A 19,385-nucleotide genomic window follows, 5' to 3' on the forward strand; every position below is an offset into this window, starting at 1 on the left:
TACTGAGCAAGGATGGGCAGGGATGGGACCCTACCTACAATATGTTGCGTTATAGGGTCAGAAGCAGGCGTCAAGGCTTCGAGGTGTAGATGAATATTTGTATTACGGTCTTCTAGAAGCTCGGTCTTTCTCCAGCTGTTTGCTTCATGCTGTCAGTAGTCCATGTGGCGGTGTGATAAGAGTCTTGCCTATGGACTACAGCTGAATTGCACATAGTAGAGAATATAGGACAGACTTTGATGAATATTTTATTTCACGTCAAAGCTGGTACACAATAATATCGTAGATGTTATTAAAGTTATTTTATACATTTGCAAATTGTATGAATATATTATGGGCACACATGTACGAAGCCTGAATCTTTGTTCGCTGTTGACATTTGGCTGGTTTCATATGATTTCATCTGGATGGGACAGGGAGGGAAGTTTTAGTGCCCCCCTGTGACATGTATTATTGATAAGTCCTAGGAGTGTGACTGGCTGGAGACAGACAGAGGAGACGTATGAAGGCAATGCCAGGCGTGTGTGTGGGCTTTATCTGACACTGCATTGAACTGTCTACGGGAAACAGAGTCCTTAGAAGAGTTGGATATTTATAGGAATACGCGACTGGAAACATCTATATAGAATATTGACAGCCATGGTTTAATGGGTCATATTGGTCACTTATATCTGCAGTCCAATGTGATCCATTACTGTATTTCTATTCTATTCCACATCAACCAAGAGTTTCCTAGAATAAATCTGTATCATAGACTTAAAAGGCGGCTTCACATAATCTATTTATATAATATATAGAAAGGGGTTAAATCATAAATCTATAATGTTGTCATCATTCTCAGAACTGCTCCTTTCTGACTCCGGGTATACTGTTAGGATAATCTGGTATTACATATACTGAGGGGTATTGGAAAGCTTTGTATCACCAGTAAATATGTGAAATATGTTGCAATATTATCCATATAATGGGTTTACAATGTACAGATGTAGCAGGGCTGAATTTGTCAGTAGATTTGAGTTTGCATTGTACCAACACCTGCTTCCTTTATATTCCATCCTGCACACACAATATAGCCCCATAGGCCTTCAGTACATGTATCTGAAGGACTGACGCCTGCACCTAGCTAGAGACTGTCTTCCTATTAGTGCCTATTATATAACAGTCCCTCGGTTACCTTTACACTACTCCTGTATAACAAAGTAACAAGAACTATCTTTAAGCAGAAACCGCTGCTGACCTGTAAGGTAGTGGCGGGGTAAGGGTTAACGCTCCCTCTGTGCATTGCAGCTACTATATCTGTAATGTCACCATCTGATTTACCGTAACCCCAGGACGTATTCAGTAATACTGTGATACAAACACTGATATAAATAATATGCTGATCTATACTGATATACTCAGCTGGAAACACTGCACAAAGCCAGATAGGAGAGATAAAACAGCTACAATTCTATAATAAGGACTTATAAAGACAAGATTCTGGGTGCAAGGAACAGAGGTGAAAGGGCTGGTAATGCTGAACCCCATTCAGGTCCAGGGCTGACTGCAGATAATGCTAATATTCCCCCTTTTCCTCCATACGAGACCCTCATAAGGGCTCTATAGAGGAGCTGGTGGTCCGAGGTCGCCTCTGTCTTATGGTATATGTAAAACAATCCTTTTGTATTTGTCACTCCATATGTCAACTAAAATCTAATTTACAGTATTAAAAAACAGCTTTTACACCTTATAGAGCCTATACAGATATTAAAGGAAACTGCTGATGATCATCAAAGATCCTTTAGGTAGTCCCCCATATCTCGGTTACTTGGATCCATGAATCTTATAGGTAAAGTAAGGGGTCTGATGGGGTATTTTGATACACATTTGGGACAGCAAACTATGGCGTTGCCTTTAAGTATGACATGATGGATACGTGGTATCAGTAATCATACTCGTGTCTTTCAGTTGTGAGGGGATCTTGGGTACGAACATAAAGCTACTCCAACCAGCTGTACACACATGGACTGATATATATATATATATATATATATATATATATATATATATATATATATATATAAACCAGTGTGCAGACTACTAGTACAGGAACATAGATGACAGTGTACATTATAATACATTCACTCAAATAATGGTGTTATCTATATAAGGTCCCAATATATCAGAATGGCAGAAGGCCTGAAAAATGTAGGAATGACCCTCGTATAGAACATAAGCACCATGAACACTAAATTCACAATATGTTAGTTCAATAGGGAGACTACTACAGTATACTGTACCTGGCAATATATACTGATCAGACATCAGGTTGTATTATTACATTATTACATGGGGCAAGGAATGACAAGTGTACAAGCATATAACCTAACACCTAATATGATAGTAATGGCTACATGTAGCAGAGCTGTGCGGGACCAATGGAGGAGAGTTGGATTTGCCATGTAGCAGAAGTTAATGTAATATCACTATAGGGTGTAAGTAGGGTGTCAGGTAAGATACAGCAAATTTGGAGAGTGCATACCTGCGAATAGTAATATAACAAACTCAACCCTGCTACATCAGTACTTGTACAGAATTGTGAGACAGAATTAAGAAAAGAATAACAGTGACCATACATCTTAGAAAAATTCTTCCAAATTCTTATTCAGCCTATAGCTATTCCCCCTGACCCTTCCATAGACATGCACTCTCAGCTTGCTTGAATATTCATGTGTTCTCAAAAGGTCCAATTCTTCCTGCTACTGTTGGGAGATAGCTAGGAGACCCTTATACACATTAGATAGCCGGCCCGGCCCGCAGAAATTGTCTGGTATAGTCAATATCTATCTAACTATTGCACAACATTCATAAACATGACTGCTTTCTTTTACAATCAGCGCCCCCGTTGTCCATGAGCCATGACTGGTATTACAACTCAGCCACATTCACTGTAACAGGGCTAGGCTGCAATCCAATTGAAAGGATTGAGCTGCAATATTAGACACAGCCTATGGAAAAAAGAGGCGCTGTTCTTGGAAGAAAGCAGCAGCAACAGTAGCCACTTCAGTAGTCAGGATGGTAACATTATCTATACAAGCCTTATAAAAGTCTGTATTGAGGGCACAAAGGCTATGTTCTGTCCTAGGGTATTCATATCCCCGTGCTGATGTTCACACACTATGTAATAGAGAATTGACTCTTATGTAGATGGGTATAAATAATTGGGTGCAATTGACCTTATGCAGGAATGTGACTTTTCATATTTACAGTAAACTTGGGATATAGATATAACATTATTGCACGTTGTTTTTCATCGTTTCAAGACGTAAGTGAATAGACACTTGAAGGGATTATTCATACTGTATCTCCTGTACTATCCATAAATAAAGAAGATTATCCTGTTGATATTTACCTGCTACAATAAGTTCTCAATGATGGGCACATAAAGTTATAACGGTGATTTCTTAAAAGTTAGTTTTCCTTGTTATGGCATGGATCCAGTAGAAGGTGCTGCCTCTGATTTGGGTGTGTTAGCTATGCTACCTTGGGGCTCCGCCCACCTGCCCATCAAGCTACCACACCCTCCACAGCATTTGTTGTTGCAGCATGATAAATAGTAACCAAATATGGCTCTCCTAAATGCAACCTTTGCCCAGCTGGTTTGACATGGACACAAGAAGTGATGCCTTATACTAATGTGATGCCACCTACCACTTCCATGTTCCGGCCTCTCCAGGCTGTTCTCAGGACTTGCAACCTTCTCCCATGATCCCTGTCATACGGAATAATATGCTTGATAAAGGACAGTGATGCTCGAAACGTTGAGTCCATCCCTATAGACTTGTGGCTGTAAGATTTTGTGTTCTACATTGATATAATTGGATACAGGCATTTAATGTGTTACTCTAAATGTAAGCTCTAAAATTCATCATTGGGAGTGGTGGCCAACTTCTTTTCTATGCTATAGTTATGTGGGGAATTGGGCATCCCCCTACCATTGAGACTGGTGTCCTGCATACCAATATACAGTAATAATAACAGTCACAGGAGATGGTGTGGACACTAGAACCGAGGCAGCGGCTACTAGATCCATGTCAGACCAGGTAGAACCTGAATCTCAGATAGCCCTTCTAAAGGCAGAATATCTACTCAGCCCCACAAATAGATAGGTTATGCTAGGTTCACACTAGCGTCGCCTCTCCATTGTTAGGGTCCTATGGGGTGACTTGTACAATGGAGAGGCAGACTGCTAAAACAAAGGTAACATGCGGAGGCTGGTGGACCTCATTGACTGTAATGGAATCCGTTGGGTGTCTGTTGCTATAAAACTGGACATGCAGGACTTTTTCCTTCCACAATTTTTGGTGGAATCTGTGATGGAGTCTCCTACGGATGTGAATGTAGCCTTCAGGTCACCTTCAGGTATTTTCTCCTTGTGGATCGGTCTCTTTTGCCAAGATATTGCCTTTTTATCTATATGCGAAGGAACTCTTTGAAGCAATAAGGGTGTTGCTTCTTACTTCTTTGGAGCAATGGCAGTGTCCTTGTTACTCAAAAGAGTTAATTTTTAGTGAAAAAACTCTAAATTCACAATTGGAAAACTCTGTTAGATTCAGGTGCCCCTAACCTATCTATCTGCGGGGCTGGGTGGGTATGCCAGGTTCTGATGACAGACTCCCTTTATGGGATACATTTTCCATCATTCTTCCATTGTCTATAAAGCTTTGATTTGTTGCCATTAATATTGGCACAAGTCGCCATTATTGATCCTACCTGGCAGGGCTCAAATACATCTAGTTTCTAAGAGGAAAGTATTGGAACAGCCTTATTGATGTGTATTTCACTCCTTTACAATGTGTAAGTGCATTTGCTGTTTTGCTGTTTGCGGAGTGAATGCCATTACCATTCATTATTCTGTTTACTGTAGGTGTAGATTGTTACTAATGAATATGTGAAACAATTTGAGAGTCATTGCTGCGTGGAAAAGACTAAATTTATCGTCTTGTTTATACCTCTGTCTCCCTGACGTTCCTGCGGCGTCTATAGGGAGACGGGAGGTTAGAATAACTGCAGCTTGTATACAAGAACTGAGTGTTCATAGAGTAAGATACAAGCGAGGAAAGCTATTGATGAAATGAATGTCTCCAGCGGCTCTACATATAAATATATATATACATATATAGGGATATAGAGGACACATTCACATGCATTAAAATGGAAATACATATTACCATGTATACAGTGTGTAAGCCTTTACCATATAACAACTATTTTATCTGAACAGAGCTAGGGGGCTGTCATATCGGAGAAGCTCTTGGTTTCTATGGTTTTGTAGGAATAAGTAGCCACTTTCCATGATGATTGGCCACTAGAGACAGCCTTCTATCTCATTGACGGTGAACTGCGGAGGTAAAACTTGCACCATGGCCATGCAGACTGAATACAGGCAGAGTCTGACTTTACATCTACTGTTAAAAGAAGCAGCTGTCTCTGTGATCTGAGACCGTCGGATCTGGTCTCATTGTGTATGGTTATAATAATGATAGCGTCTCCCTCTATCATATCCTGATCTCAGATAGGACAGCAGATATCATCTGATAGACTTGGTTCAGATACCTGGATATCCGTCAGATCAGGTCTTATTCACACATCTGCATGTGAGCTATGTGTGCTGTCCACTTTTTTGCAGATGTCATCTGTACCGATTCATTCTAATGTGTTTACTTAGACAACATAAGCACCATCTTATTTTTCACTAATCATTAGGGTTGAGCTGATCTTGAAATTTCAGGATCGTTTTTAAAATCCGATTTTCAATAATTTTCCAGCCAATCCCGATCGTGAAATTTGCTCAATCGCCGATCGGTATCCGATCTTTCCCGATCCCAATCGCTCAACCCTACTGATCATGGATCATGGATACATTGCATCAGTAACACTCTAAAGTAAAAGGATCCATGAAAAAAAACGGATGACATCTGCACGTCTCCTGTTTTTCATGGACCCAAAGACATAGAAACGTATAGAGGATGAAACAGAAGTGTGAAAATTAGTCCTTGTAAGCAGATTATGTGGGTGGAGAACAAAGTCCAAGTGGGTTCCTGTATACCAAACTCTTGGAGTTAAGAGGTACAGACCCTGTTTATGTAAGGGTGACATTAACATTGTATCTCCATTTGTTCTGGCCGTTCAAAGGACCAAGAGAGTACTGAACCACTAAAATAGTGCAAATACATGGAGATCAATGGACCGCATTGATTATAATGGGGTCTGCCTTTTAAAACTGAAACTGGTGGAAGAAAAAGTCTTTCGTGCAGGACTTTTCCCCCCACCAATTATTAGGCAGACACTGTGATGGAGTCTCCTTGGTGCAGATGTGAATGTAGCTTTACGCTCATTGTAAGCGTCCTCCAAGCTTATTTGGCCCTGGGATCTTCTTTTTTTTGTGTAGTGCCGACATAGGTTCTGGTTTACGTACAGTCTGGTCTATGAGAAACTATGGCCAAGGTAATGTTATGTGTGTAGGTTACTCATCTTTTTTTTCTATAGCTCACTATATGTGACTGTATATGAGTTTTAATACGAATTAAAAGGGATGTATCACACAAACAACCCCTTTAATATGAAGAGACCCCAGCTGACAGCTGCTTCTACAAGCAGAAGTTACTGTCACCGGATCATTTTCCCTGTAGTTGCTGCACAAGGAATATGTAATATCTCAGGTAGTCATTGAGATTATTCATAGCCATATTTTACAGGGTCAACCTAAAGCCGGCCACGTACATTAAATTTATGTTGGCTGAAATCACCCATTGTAGCATAACTGTCTGACCATGTAATACGTATTTGGACCCCCGACAGTATGGCAGATAGATTCAGCATGTTTATCCTTGGGAAGATAAGTGGGCATCTTAGGTATTTGGAGGTTACTGTGCTGAGAGCTCATGAACACATAGTTGAGCCGCGAGTGCAAGTGCATTGAGAGGGTCAAGAGGAACAAGCTTTCTGACGTGTATGTTTAGGTACCAGGACTATGAGAAGCTGTGGCATAAATAGTTGGGTCCCAAGCATGGGTACCCCCATCCATGCCTTAAAGGGAGTCACTAGAAATAAGCGTAGCAACTCAGCCCTGCAGATAGACAGGTTAGGGTCACCTGAAGCAAACAAGTCTCTGTTCCGGAGATATCGCCTTTTTTGTCATGCAAATGGATGAATAACGACAAACCCATTGCTCCAAAGAAGTAAGTGGCAACACCCTCATGTGCATGGTGATGAAGACAGAGATGTCTCTGTGAGGCCTGGTTCACATCTGCATTTGGTATTCCGTTTGGAGAGTCCGCTAGGGCATCCCCCAAACGGAATACCGAAGGCATTAAAAAGCGATGAGCAATGAAACCACATGGGCCCCATAGACTATAATGGGGTCCATGTGTTTTTCATGTAGTGTCTGCACGAATCATGCGGAGAGAAAAGTAGTGGTACAAGTACTTTCATCTCCGCATGATTCGTGCGGACACTGCATGGAAAACACATGGACCCCATTTTAGTGTATGGTGTCCATGTGCTTTCATTGCTCACCGCTTTTTATTGCACTCGGTATTCCGTTCGGGGAAGGTTAGGGGTCCCCAAGCAGACTCCCTGAATGGAAAACTGAACACAGATGTGAACCAGGCCTAACAAGGATCCGATTCTCGAAGATAGAATACCAATTAAGATGACCCTAACCTATCTATCTGCACGGCTGGGTTGAAATGCTGGGCTCTGGTAACAGACTCCCTTTAATATGGACCAGGACAGGGTCACATCTGATGGGAAGTCTACCCACAACTTTTTATTTATTGTGTCCAAACCTTTGTTCTACTTTGTCTATGTACATGAAGAAGGAAGTACATAAATAGGACATGTATCCCTCCCGCTCATGCAAAGTTCATTGAATTGAAGATCATTGACTTGTTGTAGCTTCCCTTCATCCCCCAGTTTGGGATGTTAATATGTCAAGTGTTATATACGGTGCGGTATTTCTAGAGTATTGATGGATTGATGTAAAACACTGGAAGAGATAGGGGAAGGGTGAGGGGTGATAGTGCGGAGGAGGGTCAGCTGAATAAGGCGGATTACAGTATTGACGGACTGTGACCTCTGTAGTCTAGATTATATCAGCGGTCTGTAAGATAGGGCTCTATATTGAAATACAGTTACTTTTGCCTTTAGTCAACATTTTCCATTTTTGCAGAATTGATTCTTTTCGTAGGTTTTTATTACTAGCAATTCTCCTTCTTCAGGGTATAATTAGATCTATAGCCGGAGAAATAGGAAAAATTTACATTATTAGCTCCCAGGGTGCATGTATCCGAATTGGAGTGCCCACCATAGGCCTAAGGACATGGCTATGGGACTGACATAAACAACAATGACAGATATGTGATGATATAAAGGACAACTCAGAGAAATGCAGTTCTATATTTCTACGTATTCCCCAATTATAGTACAAAGAGTAGATCTGGAGTAAAACTTTTATCAAAAGCTTAGCTAGAAGTTCCATGAAATACACCAGAGCCCTGAATTATAATTTTACAGAAATGGAAATTAGACAAGAAGTGATAAGGAACAGGCTTTTACTATAAGATTAGCCCCTTCAGGATGGGTCCCCCAATGTTCATCTGAAGAATCCATCATCAGAAAAAGTTCTATCATGTATTATCCATGACAGTAATCCGCCGCCGTCTCTTGGCATAACTATACATACAGGTACCATGGCCTTGTTTATCGACTATATATATATATATAGTCCTATGAAAAAGTTTGGGCACCCCTATTAATCTTAATCATTTTTAGTTCTAAATATTTTGGTGTTTGCAACAGCCATTTCAGTTTGATATATCTAATAACTGATGGACACAGTAATATTTCAGGATTGAAATGAGGTTTATTGTACTAACAGAAAATGCGCAATATGCATTAAACCAAAATTTGACCAGTGCAAAAGTATGGGCACCCTTATCATTTTATTGATTTGAATACTCCTAACTACTTTTTACTGACTTACTGAAGCACAAAATTGGTTTTGTAACCTCAGTGACCTTTGAACTTCATAGCCAGGTGTATCCAATCATGAGAAAAGGTATTTAAGGTGGCCAATTGCAAGTTGTTCTACTATTTGAATCTCCTCTGAAGAGTGGCATCATGGGCTACTCAAAACAACTCTCAAATGATCTGAAAACAAAGATTGTTCAACATAGTTGTTCAGGGGAAGGATACAAAAAGCTGTCTCAGAGATTTAACCTGTCAGTTTCCACTGTGAGGAACATAGTAAGGAAATGGAAGACCACAGGGACAGTTCTTGTTAAGCCCAGAAGTGGCAGGCCAAGAAAAATATCAGAAAGGCAGAGAAGAAGAATGGTGAGAACAGTCAAGGACAATCCACAGACCACCTCCAAAGAGCTGCAGCATCATCTTGCTGCAGATGGTGTCACTGTGCATCGGTCAACTATACAGCGCACTTTGCACAAATAGAAGCTGTATGGGAGAGTGATGAGAAAGAAGCCGTTTCTGCACGTACGCCACAAATAGAGTTGCCTGAGGTATGAAAAAGCACATTTGGACAAGGCAGCTTCATTTTGGAAACAAAAATTGAGTTGTTTGGTTATAAAAAAAGGCGTTATGCATGGCGTCCAAAAAGAAACAGCATTCCAAGAAAAACACATGCTACCCACTGTAAAATTTGGTGGAGGTTCCATCATGCTTTGGGGCTGTGTGGCCAATGCCGGCATCGGGAATCTTGTTAAAGTTGAGGGTCGCATGGATTCCACTCAGTATCAGCAGATTCTTGAGAATAATGTTCAAGAATCAGTGACGAAGTTGAAGTTACGCCGGGGATGGATATTTCAGCAAGACAATGATCCAAAACACCGCTCCAAATCCTCAGGCATTCATGCAGAGGAACAATTACAATGTTCTGGAATGGCCATCCCAGTCCCCAGACCTGAATATCATTGAACATCTGTGGGATGATTTGAAGCGGGCTGTCCATGCTCGGCGACCATCTAACTTAACTGAACTTGAATTGTTTGTCCAAAATACCTTTATCCAGGATCCAGGAACTGATTAAAAGCTACAGGAAGCGACTAGAGGCTGTTATCTTTGCAAAAGGAGGATCTACTAAATATTAATGTCACTTTTCTGTTGAGGTGCCCATACTTTTGCACCGGTCAAATTTTGGTTTAATGCATATTGCACATTTTCTGTTAGTACAATAAACCTCATTTCAATCCTGAAATATTACTGTGTCCATCAGTTATTAGATATATCAAACTGAAATGGCTGCTGCAAACACCAAAATATTTAGAACTAAAAATGATTAAGATTAATAGGGGTGCCCAAACTTTTTCATAGGACTGTATATATATATATATATATATATATATATATATATATATATATATATATATATATATTCAGTATATATTCAGTTAGTTAATGAGATATACATACTGCATTGAAGTCCTTCTACACCAATTGAAACCATTGCTTTACCTTTTCATTGTCTACAAAGTGCAGCAAAAGGTATGTGACTTAGATGACAATGGGGCATGGACTAGTCAGTTTGGATTGAATTGCAGCATTTTGTGCCAAAATTTTGGTGTAAATGTTTGACACAAACCAATTGTTACACAGACAGTCTATGCCATATCTCCCAATCATCCTGAATCCCGGAACAGTCCCAGATTTTGGCCACTGTCCCGAGCAAGAGGCAGCATGTTCCAATTTCTATGCTAACATCATAATGTGTGGGAGCCACAAGGAGGGGGCATTATATTAGGTGGAGTCAGAAGGAGGAAGAATTATACTGTGTGGAGTAACCAGATGTGGGCATTATAATGGGTGGAGGCACTAAGGGGCCACTATACAGTTTGGAGGCAGTACAAGGGGCATCATACTGGGTGGGAGCACTATAGTATGAGTGGTTCAGGAGGAGGGGGGGCCACAGGGAGGGGGCATTCTACTCTGTGAGGGCACCTTTGGAACATTATACTGTGTAGGGCCAAAAGAGGTGTTACAGTGTGTGGAAGCATTAAGAGGAGCAGTATACTGTGTGGCGGGAAGTAAGGGGGATTATAGTATGTGGGGCACCAAGGAACACTGTACTGTGTTGGGGGATAAAAGAGCATTATAGTATGTGGGGGCACTTAGAGACATTATACTGCATTGGGCACTAACAGGGTTTCATCATTGTGTTACATAAAGGAGGATTCTATTACTGTATGGGGCACAAAATGGCTTGGTGGGCTTGGGGAGGGTTGAAGGGGCATGGGCGAGACTGGGCAGGTTTTAGCAGAATAGTTTATCATATGTAGATTTCTGATCGTGCCAAAGATTTTGTCGCTCCTTCTCTCCTTTGAAAGTTGTGAATTGCAGTCTTTGTGCCATATGTACCATCCAGGATCGCACCACTGGTGCATTTTCACACTATATAGGTTTCGACTCTTACTATTAGTATCAGCGGGCCTCTAAGTATTACTTTGGATGAAGAGCTCCGGGTGTTTTCCGACTTCCAGGACCCATTATAGTTTCTCCATAAGATGTCATCTATTGTGTTCACCTATTCACTCTTATTTTCAGTGCTGCATTATTATGCATTGTCTGTATTAGAGTTTAGCGCAGATACAAAGTACTTTATGCGATGTGGATGCTTTATTTTTCCCTGACATTTATAAATGTGATAAGATTTCAGATCAGGCCAAAGTAAATTTCTCATTAATATGCCCGATGAGTTCAGCCCCAAAGTTGTGCACAGATTACATTCAGATGCAGATCGCTACTGCCCGGGTTGCCATATGTCTTGTCATCTTAAACAGCAGCTAACACCTGAAAGATGAACTTGTTTTATGGGCAGCATTATACCCTCCGGGAAATATATTTCTCATATCTTGTCCTCTGTAGAAACACGGGTAGCAGCTGCTTCTAAGAAACATGTCCTTAGTGTGTGAGCAGGAGGGGGAATATGAGGGGGAGCAGATGCATTGTGGTTTCCCAAAGGGTTACTCACACTGCTGGTGGTCTACATTTTATCTCTGCCGGTTACAAGCCGCACAATAATGTAGAATGAAAAGACCTCACTGGGAGAGCAGGGAACGGCTTAAATAACAATCTTATGCCATAACATGAATGCGAGATACAAATGTAATTTTACGCCAGGTTTTCCGTATCGGACTGAATCTAATGATCACGGCTTCCCCAAATCTTTCAGAAATGTCAATTCATGGGTTATTTAATGGTTCAATCTGATGTTCAAATGTAGCAGAGCTGAATATGTTAGTTATTGCATTGGGGCTACGTATATATACAGCTCTCCTATGATGGAAATTTGTAAGGCAAATATAGGAGAGCATAAAGAATAGTTCTAGGATCTGAATCCAAAATTCAGTCTGATATGTGTATAGATGGATGCTTTGTTTCTGTGTCAGTTTTTACAGGAATCTAAAGGGGTTGTCAGGTTGCGAGGAAGGGCATTATATTGTGTGTGGTTCACAAGGAGGGGCCATTATATTGGGTGGAGTTCAAGGAGGAAGAATTATACTATGTGGAGCATCAAGGGCTGGGTATTATACGGAGTGGGGGCACTAAGGGGGTCACTATACTGTTTGGGGGCCGTAAAAGAGGCATCAAATTGTGTGTGGGGCATTTTGGATGTATTATACTGTATGTGGTGTAGAAGAGGGGGCACAAAGAGGGGGCATTGTACTGTGTGGGGGCACTTTGGGAGCATTATACTGTGTGGAGGACACCAATGGGGGATTATACTGTTTGGGAGCACCTTTGGAGCCTTATATTGTTTAGGTGCTGCAAAAGGTGTTATACTATGTGTAAGCATTAATAGGGACATTATACTGTGTGAGTGTAAGTATACTATGTGGGGCAACATGGAACACTATACTGTGTGGGGAGATAACGGAGCAATATACTATGTGGGGCACCAAGGAACACTATACTGTGCCGGGGATGAAGGAACATTATAGTATATGGGGGAACTTAGAGACATTATACTGCGTTGGGCACTAACAGGGCTTCATCATTGTGTTACATAAAGGAGGATCCTATTACTGTATGGGGCACAAAATGGCTTGGTGGGCTTGGGAAGAGTTGAAGGGGCATGGGCGAGACTGGGCAGGTTTTCGCGGAATAGTTTATCATATGTAGATTTCTGCATGCGCCAAAGATTTTGTCGCTCTTTCTCTCCTTTGAAAGTTGTGAGATGGGGTCTCTGTGCCATATTTACAATCCAGGATAATGCCACTGGTGCTTTTTGACACTATATAGGTTTCCACTCTTACTATTAGTAAGTATTACTTTGGATGAAGAGGTCCGGGTGTTTTCTGATGTCCAGGACCTATTTGTAACTTCTCCATATGACCCAAAAACTTAAGCTGCTCCCTTGACCTTTGAAGACTAATAATGCTATCCAAAACCAAGGAAAATTCACTGTCATTTACATGACGTTTGCAGGCTCAGTTGGTGAGTTGCGCTTTATGACAAACCCAGCACTGCTACATCAGACACATTTAATACAACATTTCCAGGTTTTGTGGACTTTTCAGGATGGAGACAACCAAAACCTGATTGTGTTTCCTTATAAATGAAATACTAGTTATTATACGGACAGGAACAGTTTTATGGTAATGAATACTCAGTAGGAATAATTGCTTAGCTAATAGAATAAGAAAGACTTACCAGTGAACAGAATCGTTTCCATGACACAAGAATATTGTAGGTTTTATTTCATTGAGGCAGTCACATTACTTTATGTCACTTCCAATTCCAGCCAGGCTTTGTAAGTGTGAATACATACTGTGCTATGCTCACGACATGCCTGGGCGCTAAAAGATATAGGGCGTTGTAGGATGGGGTGGCAGTATTCAAATACATTGTCATCTTTGTACTACTGACATAGTAACAAGTATCCCATTCCTCTGGGGAGTCAAGGGACCCCCATTCTCGCTAGCGGTTGGACCCCACCAATTACTGTATATAGGAAAGAAGTTGTAACTTGGCGTAATCCATGTAATTTTCATTTGTTAGTGCCCTTGATGCATATTTTTTTTCCTCCTGGGCTGGACTTGGCTTCCTCACAGTGTCCAGATCCGCAGGGGAGGGGCTACAATATTGGACCAATAGTGAAAGTACTGGTGCCAATACATAGGATGGCAGAAACCCTATAAATCAGCATATTGACCCTTGATTCGTTTGCCAGTAGAATACATTGGGTAGGTTGATGTGTACAGCTATGGCCTGGCATGCTAAGTTCATCGATCTTCTTATCTGTTTGTTAGGAAAAACTTTGTATTGTTTTTGTATAAGTTTTTGTTGTAATGCTTAATATAACAATTGGATCTGAGACAGATGGATTTCATCTTTCCATTACAGGTCTCTAGCAGCCTCACCCTATTATTATCTGCAGAGACAAATTAGTACCCACGTGCCACGTGTAATTGCAGGGCGCTCGGTCCTTGCGGGACAGACACAGGTTATAAAAAGCATAATGATTGCAGCCAGCGTACCTAATGCCCCATTGTCATCTTTGGATCACTAGGCAATTCTAGTTTACATAACTCCTTGTTTAGCAGCCATGACTTCACAGTCAACAGGTAGATGGTGTCATGGGATGGCATTTTCCAGATAGGTAGCATGTACGCAATACGGAAAATTTGCATATGGTTGATCTTGTAACTTCAGTGACGTGAATTTACCTTGGTAGTGCACTTTACTAATGAATGTTATTGAAGCTCTTAAAGTGATATAACTCTGTATCCAACTATTACTAAGGCATACCCAAATGGGGTGCAGAATGTGTCCATTCTAAAAAGGGGTTTTTAATGGATCAGGTGTATAATGCCCTTTCGCTTCACAGACCAGTGACCTCACAAGACTTGTTTGAAGCACGGTTGCTTTAAAGTGAATGGGGCTGAGCTGCAATACCAAATGTCTGAACCATGCAGACTCTTCAAAAAGCTGGTTGGTGTGGGTGCTGTTATAGGTGAAGTATTGTAAGGGCAGGTCATTGATATTATACTCCTGGAAAATCCCTTTAACCTAGTTCTAAATTGGAAGAAGACTAGAATTTTTTTTTTTTTTTTGCAGATTGCGAGCCCCACATAGAGCTGACAATGTACATTTTTTCCCTATCAGTATGTCTTTTGGGATAGAAATCCATGCAAACACGGAGAGAACATACAAACTCCTTGCAGATGGTATTTTGCAGGATTTGAACACCAGGACTCCAGCGCTGCAAGGCTAACCACTGAGCCACCGTGTGGCCCCGAGAAGTTTAGAATTTCAACCAACCAACATAATAACACCACATGGTAGCAAATCCTTCGAAAGGCTGCAATTAACAGAACAACCACTGGGCAGCCACAGATAAACACATACAGTATAACATAGATAGTATATCCTTCTGTGTTATCATATCACTTTGTGGAAGTCTATCCAAAAAAATGCTGTTAATCTTGTGACACACATCTGGACATGACCACTTAAGACTAAATGTAAGACAATACACATTTGTAGCTGTTTCACTTGCAAAAAGATGTTATACAAAAATATGTTAGACACAGATGTTATAAATGGGACACAGTAGATGTGGGCCCTGCATAGAATTAGCTCTGATGTTATGGCTTGTAGGCAGTTTCCGTATTGTACATACAAGACACAACACAACATTCATTCTATCCGTGTCTTACAAGTATAACTTAGCAGGTTACATAAGTGACAGCACATAGGTTTATACACAGGTGTAGGTGTAAGGAAATATACAGCAGTGAAAGTGTTATGCCGAATCCTACATTGACCTAAGCAGCTGAGCTCACAATGACGTGAAATGGAAACATATCCAGGGACCCGGGACTTCCAGTCTGAAGGGAATATCCTCCGCAAGGTGTACCTGGTCGCTTGAAACAATTAACTTCTTCATTGCCAGTAGTATCTGAGGAGAAAAAGAATTCTCTGAAGGAGTCAATACATATGTTGTAAACTGCACAACAGGGACAAGAAAGTTTTCTTACTCTTTCCATTCATGAAAGTTACATCTTACGTAAGGCTGATGTTATCAACTCACTAAAAACAATCCAATGTGTCAAGAGAAAGCAACCTATTTTTTCAAGTTAAACGTTTTTTTTTTTTAAATTTAGATAATTTATTGACAAATTTTCCATGTCTATTTTCCTGTAATTTTCACTCTGACCACTAAGCCTAATAACAGACTGACATTTGACAATTCTGCAGGGGTTTTCTTTGCAGCAGTGATCTCATTTACATCACAGACCGTATTGCTATATAAGATAACACCTCTATAGATAGCACCACTGACCCATTATTGCATCCACTACTGACAATAGTTGATGTCACTACTTATCTACTTCCCCTCCCTGGACAGAGCATGTCTAGAAAATTCTCCCATAGACCTCAATGAGTCAGCTCCAAACTATTGCTGCCCATGGCCTATGCTGTAAAGCATATCGCAAAATGCCCTTCAATATCATCAGATTCAGATAACATTAAAGGGGGTTCTCTGGAACCTAAATATTAATGATCCATCCTTACAATAGGTCATCAATATCAGATCAGTGGGGGTCTGACACCCGGCACCCTTACTGATCAGCTGCTCAAAGCAACAGTGGTACGTAGGTGAATGCCACATCTGCTTCACAGACCAATGATGCCACTTTTGCACATTTGCAGCAGAGGTCACAGCACCTGTCCAAATGCTGAAGCCTCTGCAAATCACTGATATGTGTGTGCAGATTGTTGGACCCCCGCCAATCTGATATTGATGACCTCTACAAAGGTTAGGTTAACAATGTCATAATCCTAGAATACCCCATTAACCCTATATGTATGACCAGCTTTAATCGCCCTCTGCTTATGAACAATACACTTTGCGGTCAGTATTCTGGTTCCTTACTGAAGCTCACAGATTGTGACAGTCACACATAGCAGCAAAGTGTCCCTGGAAATGATATTTCAATGTTGGCAAATATACAACATCTGTGGTTATGTCTGTAGCGATGGAAATAGAATTAACTATATTAATGACAGATGGATTTCATTTACTCATCTAATCCGCTCATTTCGCCGTGATGGATGTGCTGGTGGCATCGGAACAATTCCAGCATTAACAATATGGTAGAATCACATGGTGCTTAACATTCATGAAGATAGTGGCGGTATAATACGACACGTATAACGTATATACCTATAATAGTACACCTTAGCACATGAGCTTTTATTTGGGACAGGATGAAGATAATCTTTGACTGTAGCCAAAATTTGGCAGATTTTATAAAAATTTGCAAGACCAGATGGACACAACTGAGCCTTATGGCGATAGGTAATGCTATGTCTCTGTAGTGCACAGCTGTTGGCAGTACATATCGTGCATCTATATGGCACTGTATTTCGGAGTCTCCTATGGAAGTAATGCTTCTGGCAAAAAAAATATGTGCGCAATTCCGCGTCCGATGGAGCTTGTCATTATTTTATGTTAATTTCAAGGACATTAAATCATGGAAAAATAATGCATTTCATTTATCTTATCCCATTAGAAAGCCTAGAAGGTATATCTGCACGATTTGGCTGATCCACCTGGGTGCTAGAGGATGGATGCTTTGGCGGGCCCATGTGTTGACATATATATGGGCCCCAAAATTCTGGCAGATGGCTAAGCCATTTGGACTTGTTTAAATACAAATACCCCATTAGACTTTATGGTATGAATATGTCATGTATATGACATTAAAGAACATGACATTATCTCTCTATTAGGGTTGAGCTGATCTTGAGATTTCAGGATCGATTTGAAAATCCTATTTCTGATCATTTTCCAGCCAATCCCAATCGTGAAATTTGCTCGATCGCCGATCCCGATCGCTCAGCCCTACTCTCTATATATAGAGTGTGATCCCTTAAATGATGCAGAATTGTATGGAGGAATATTACTAGAGATGAGCGAACACTAAAATATTCGAGGTTCGAAATCCGATTTGAACAGCCGCTCACTGTTCGACTGTTTGAACGGGTTTCGAACCCCATTATAGTCTATGGGGGGAAATGCTCGTTTCAGGGGTACGCAACATTCAATCAAATTCTACTTACCAAGTCCATGAGTGAGGGTCAGGCTGGATTCTTCTCCCTGCGCAGTGTCCCCGCTTCCTCTTCCGGCCTTGAATTCACTCTGCTAGGCATCGGGCGCGGACATGCGCAGTCGGCTCTGCCCAGGCCCGATGCCTAAGCAGAGTGAATGCAGAGCCGGAAGAGGACGTGGGGACGCTGCACAGGGAGAAGACTTCTAAAGGTAAAAGAAGCAGCGTTAATTGGCAATGTATAGCATTCTGCCAATCAACGCTGGTTCTGCATTGAATCTTAACTTCGAACAGCTAGTACTATTCGATCGAGTACGAGTATTTCGAATACCGTAGTATTCGATCGAACTCCTATTCGATCGAGTGCTACTCGCTCATCTCTAAATATTACATTTATTTGCTGCTGTATTGTACACTGTACATTGGAGATATTCTCCTCTAGAGGCAATTTTTCTCTAGAATATCTCTACAATAAGGGATCTGATGGACCATGACATGATCAGTATGGAATCTTACTGAAAAACTCAAGTCTCCTATAAATCCTACCCTGTGTGTATTAGGTTGTCAATGTTTTTGTATAATGTGACTCCCCCCCCCTCCTTTGTTTATATGCTGGTATATTTAGAACACAGTTATACGTTATAAGTGATGGACAACTTGCTAACTGATTTCTATCCATCTATATGCGACTTGAGGATAACCATTGGTTATAACTTAACTATAAGAACCCGATAAACCACTAAGTGCAGTATATGCTGTCCTGGATTCTATAGTATATTTGGAGAAAATTATTATTCTCTCCGAAACTGCTCTTAAAATTGGATTAGAAATACTTCTCCCGAGTTCTCATTATCGTACGGCCGGAGATATCAGCTGGAGTTGGCAATTCTGTAACAGGCATGGAAGTCACCGTTCTCGACATTGTATATACTTACTTACTCCTTATTACTTATTTATTCTCTTCCCACCTGCAGCGAGGTAAAAATAAGGAAGCAATTCATATGTGGCCCAACGTTTGCAGATTTTAGATATTTCTGGTGAAATGCCCAATTTTATTGAGTTTGTTTATTTCCCTTTTTCTGGCTTTTTTTGTCAGATGGGGCTATTTTTCGGCACTATTGGACACATTTAACCATTGCACATATGTGGCCATGACTCAGTTATGATTTTGCTTTACAATAATGGGCGCTACGACTTAGGACATGTACTGTATATACAGCTAATCTGTCACAGTCACTGCATAGCCCTCTCCATCCTTCTCTCTTCTATCAC

The 19,385-nt window shown here is 40.8% G+C and overlaps 1 protein-coding gene across 2 annotated transcripts in view; it reads left to right on the top strand.

Annotated features, from left to right (window-relative positions):
• The window catches only part of LOC142198178 (ephrin type-A receptor 3-like), a 213,862-nt gene that overhangs the window by 566 nt on the left and 193,911 nt on the right, over nt 1–19,385 (top strand). The window lies entirely within an intron of this gene.

The sequence above is a fragment of the Leptodactylus fuscus genome, chromosome 3 (assembly GCF_031893055.1).
Source record: "Leptodactylus fuscus isolate aLepFus1 chromosome 3, aLepFus1.hap2, whole genome shotgun sequence".
Classification (NCBI taxonomy): domain Eukaryota; kingdom Metazoa; phylum Chordata; class Amphibia; order Anura; family Leptodactylidae; genus Leptodactylus; species Leptodactylus fuscus.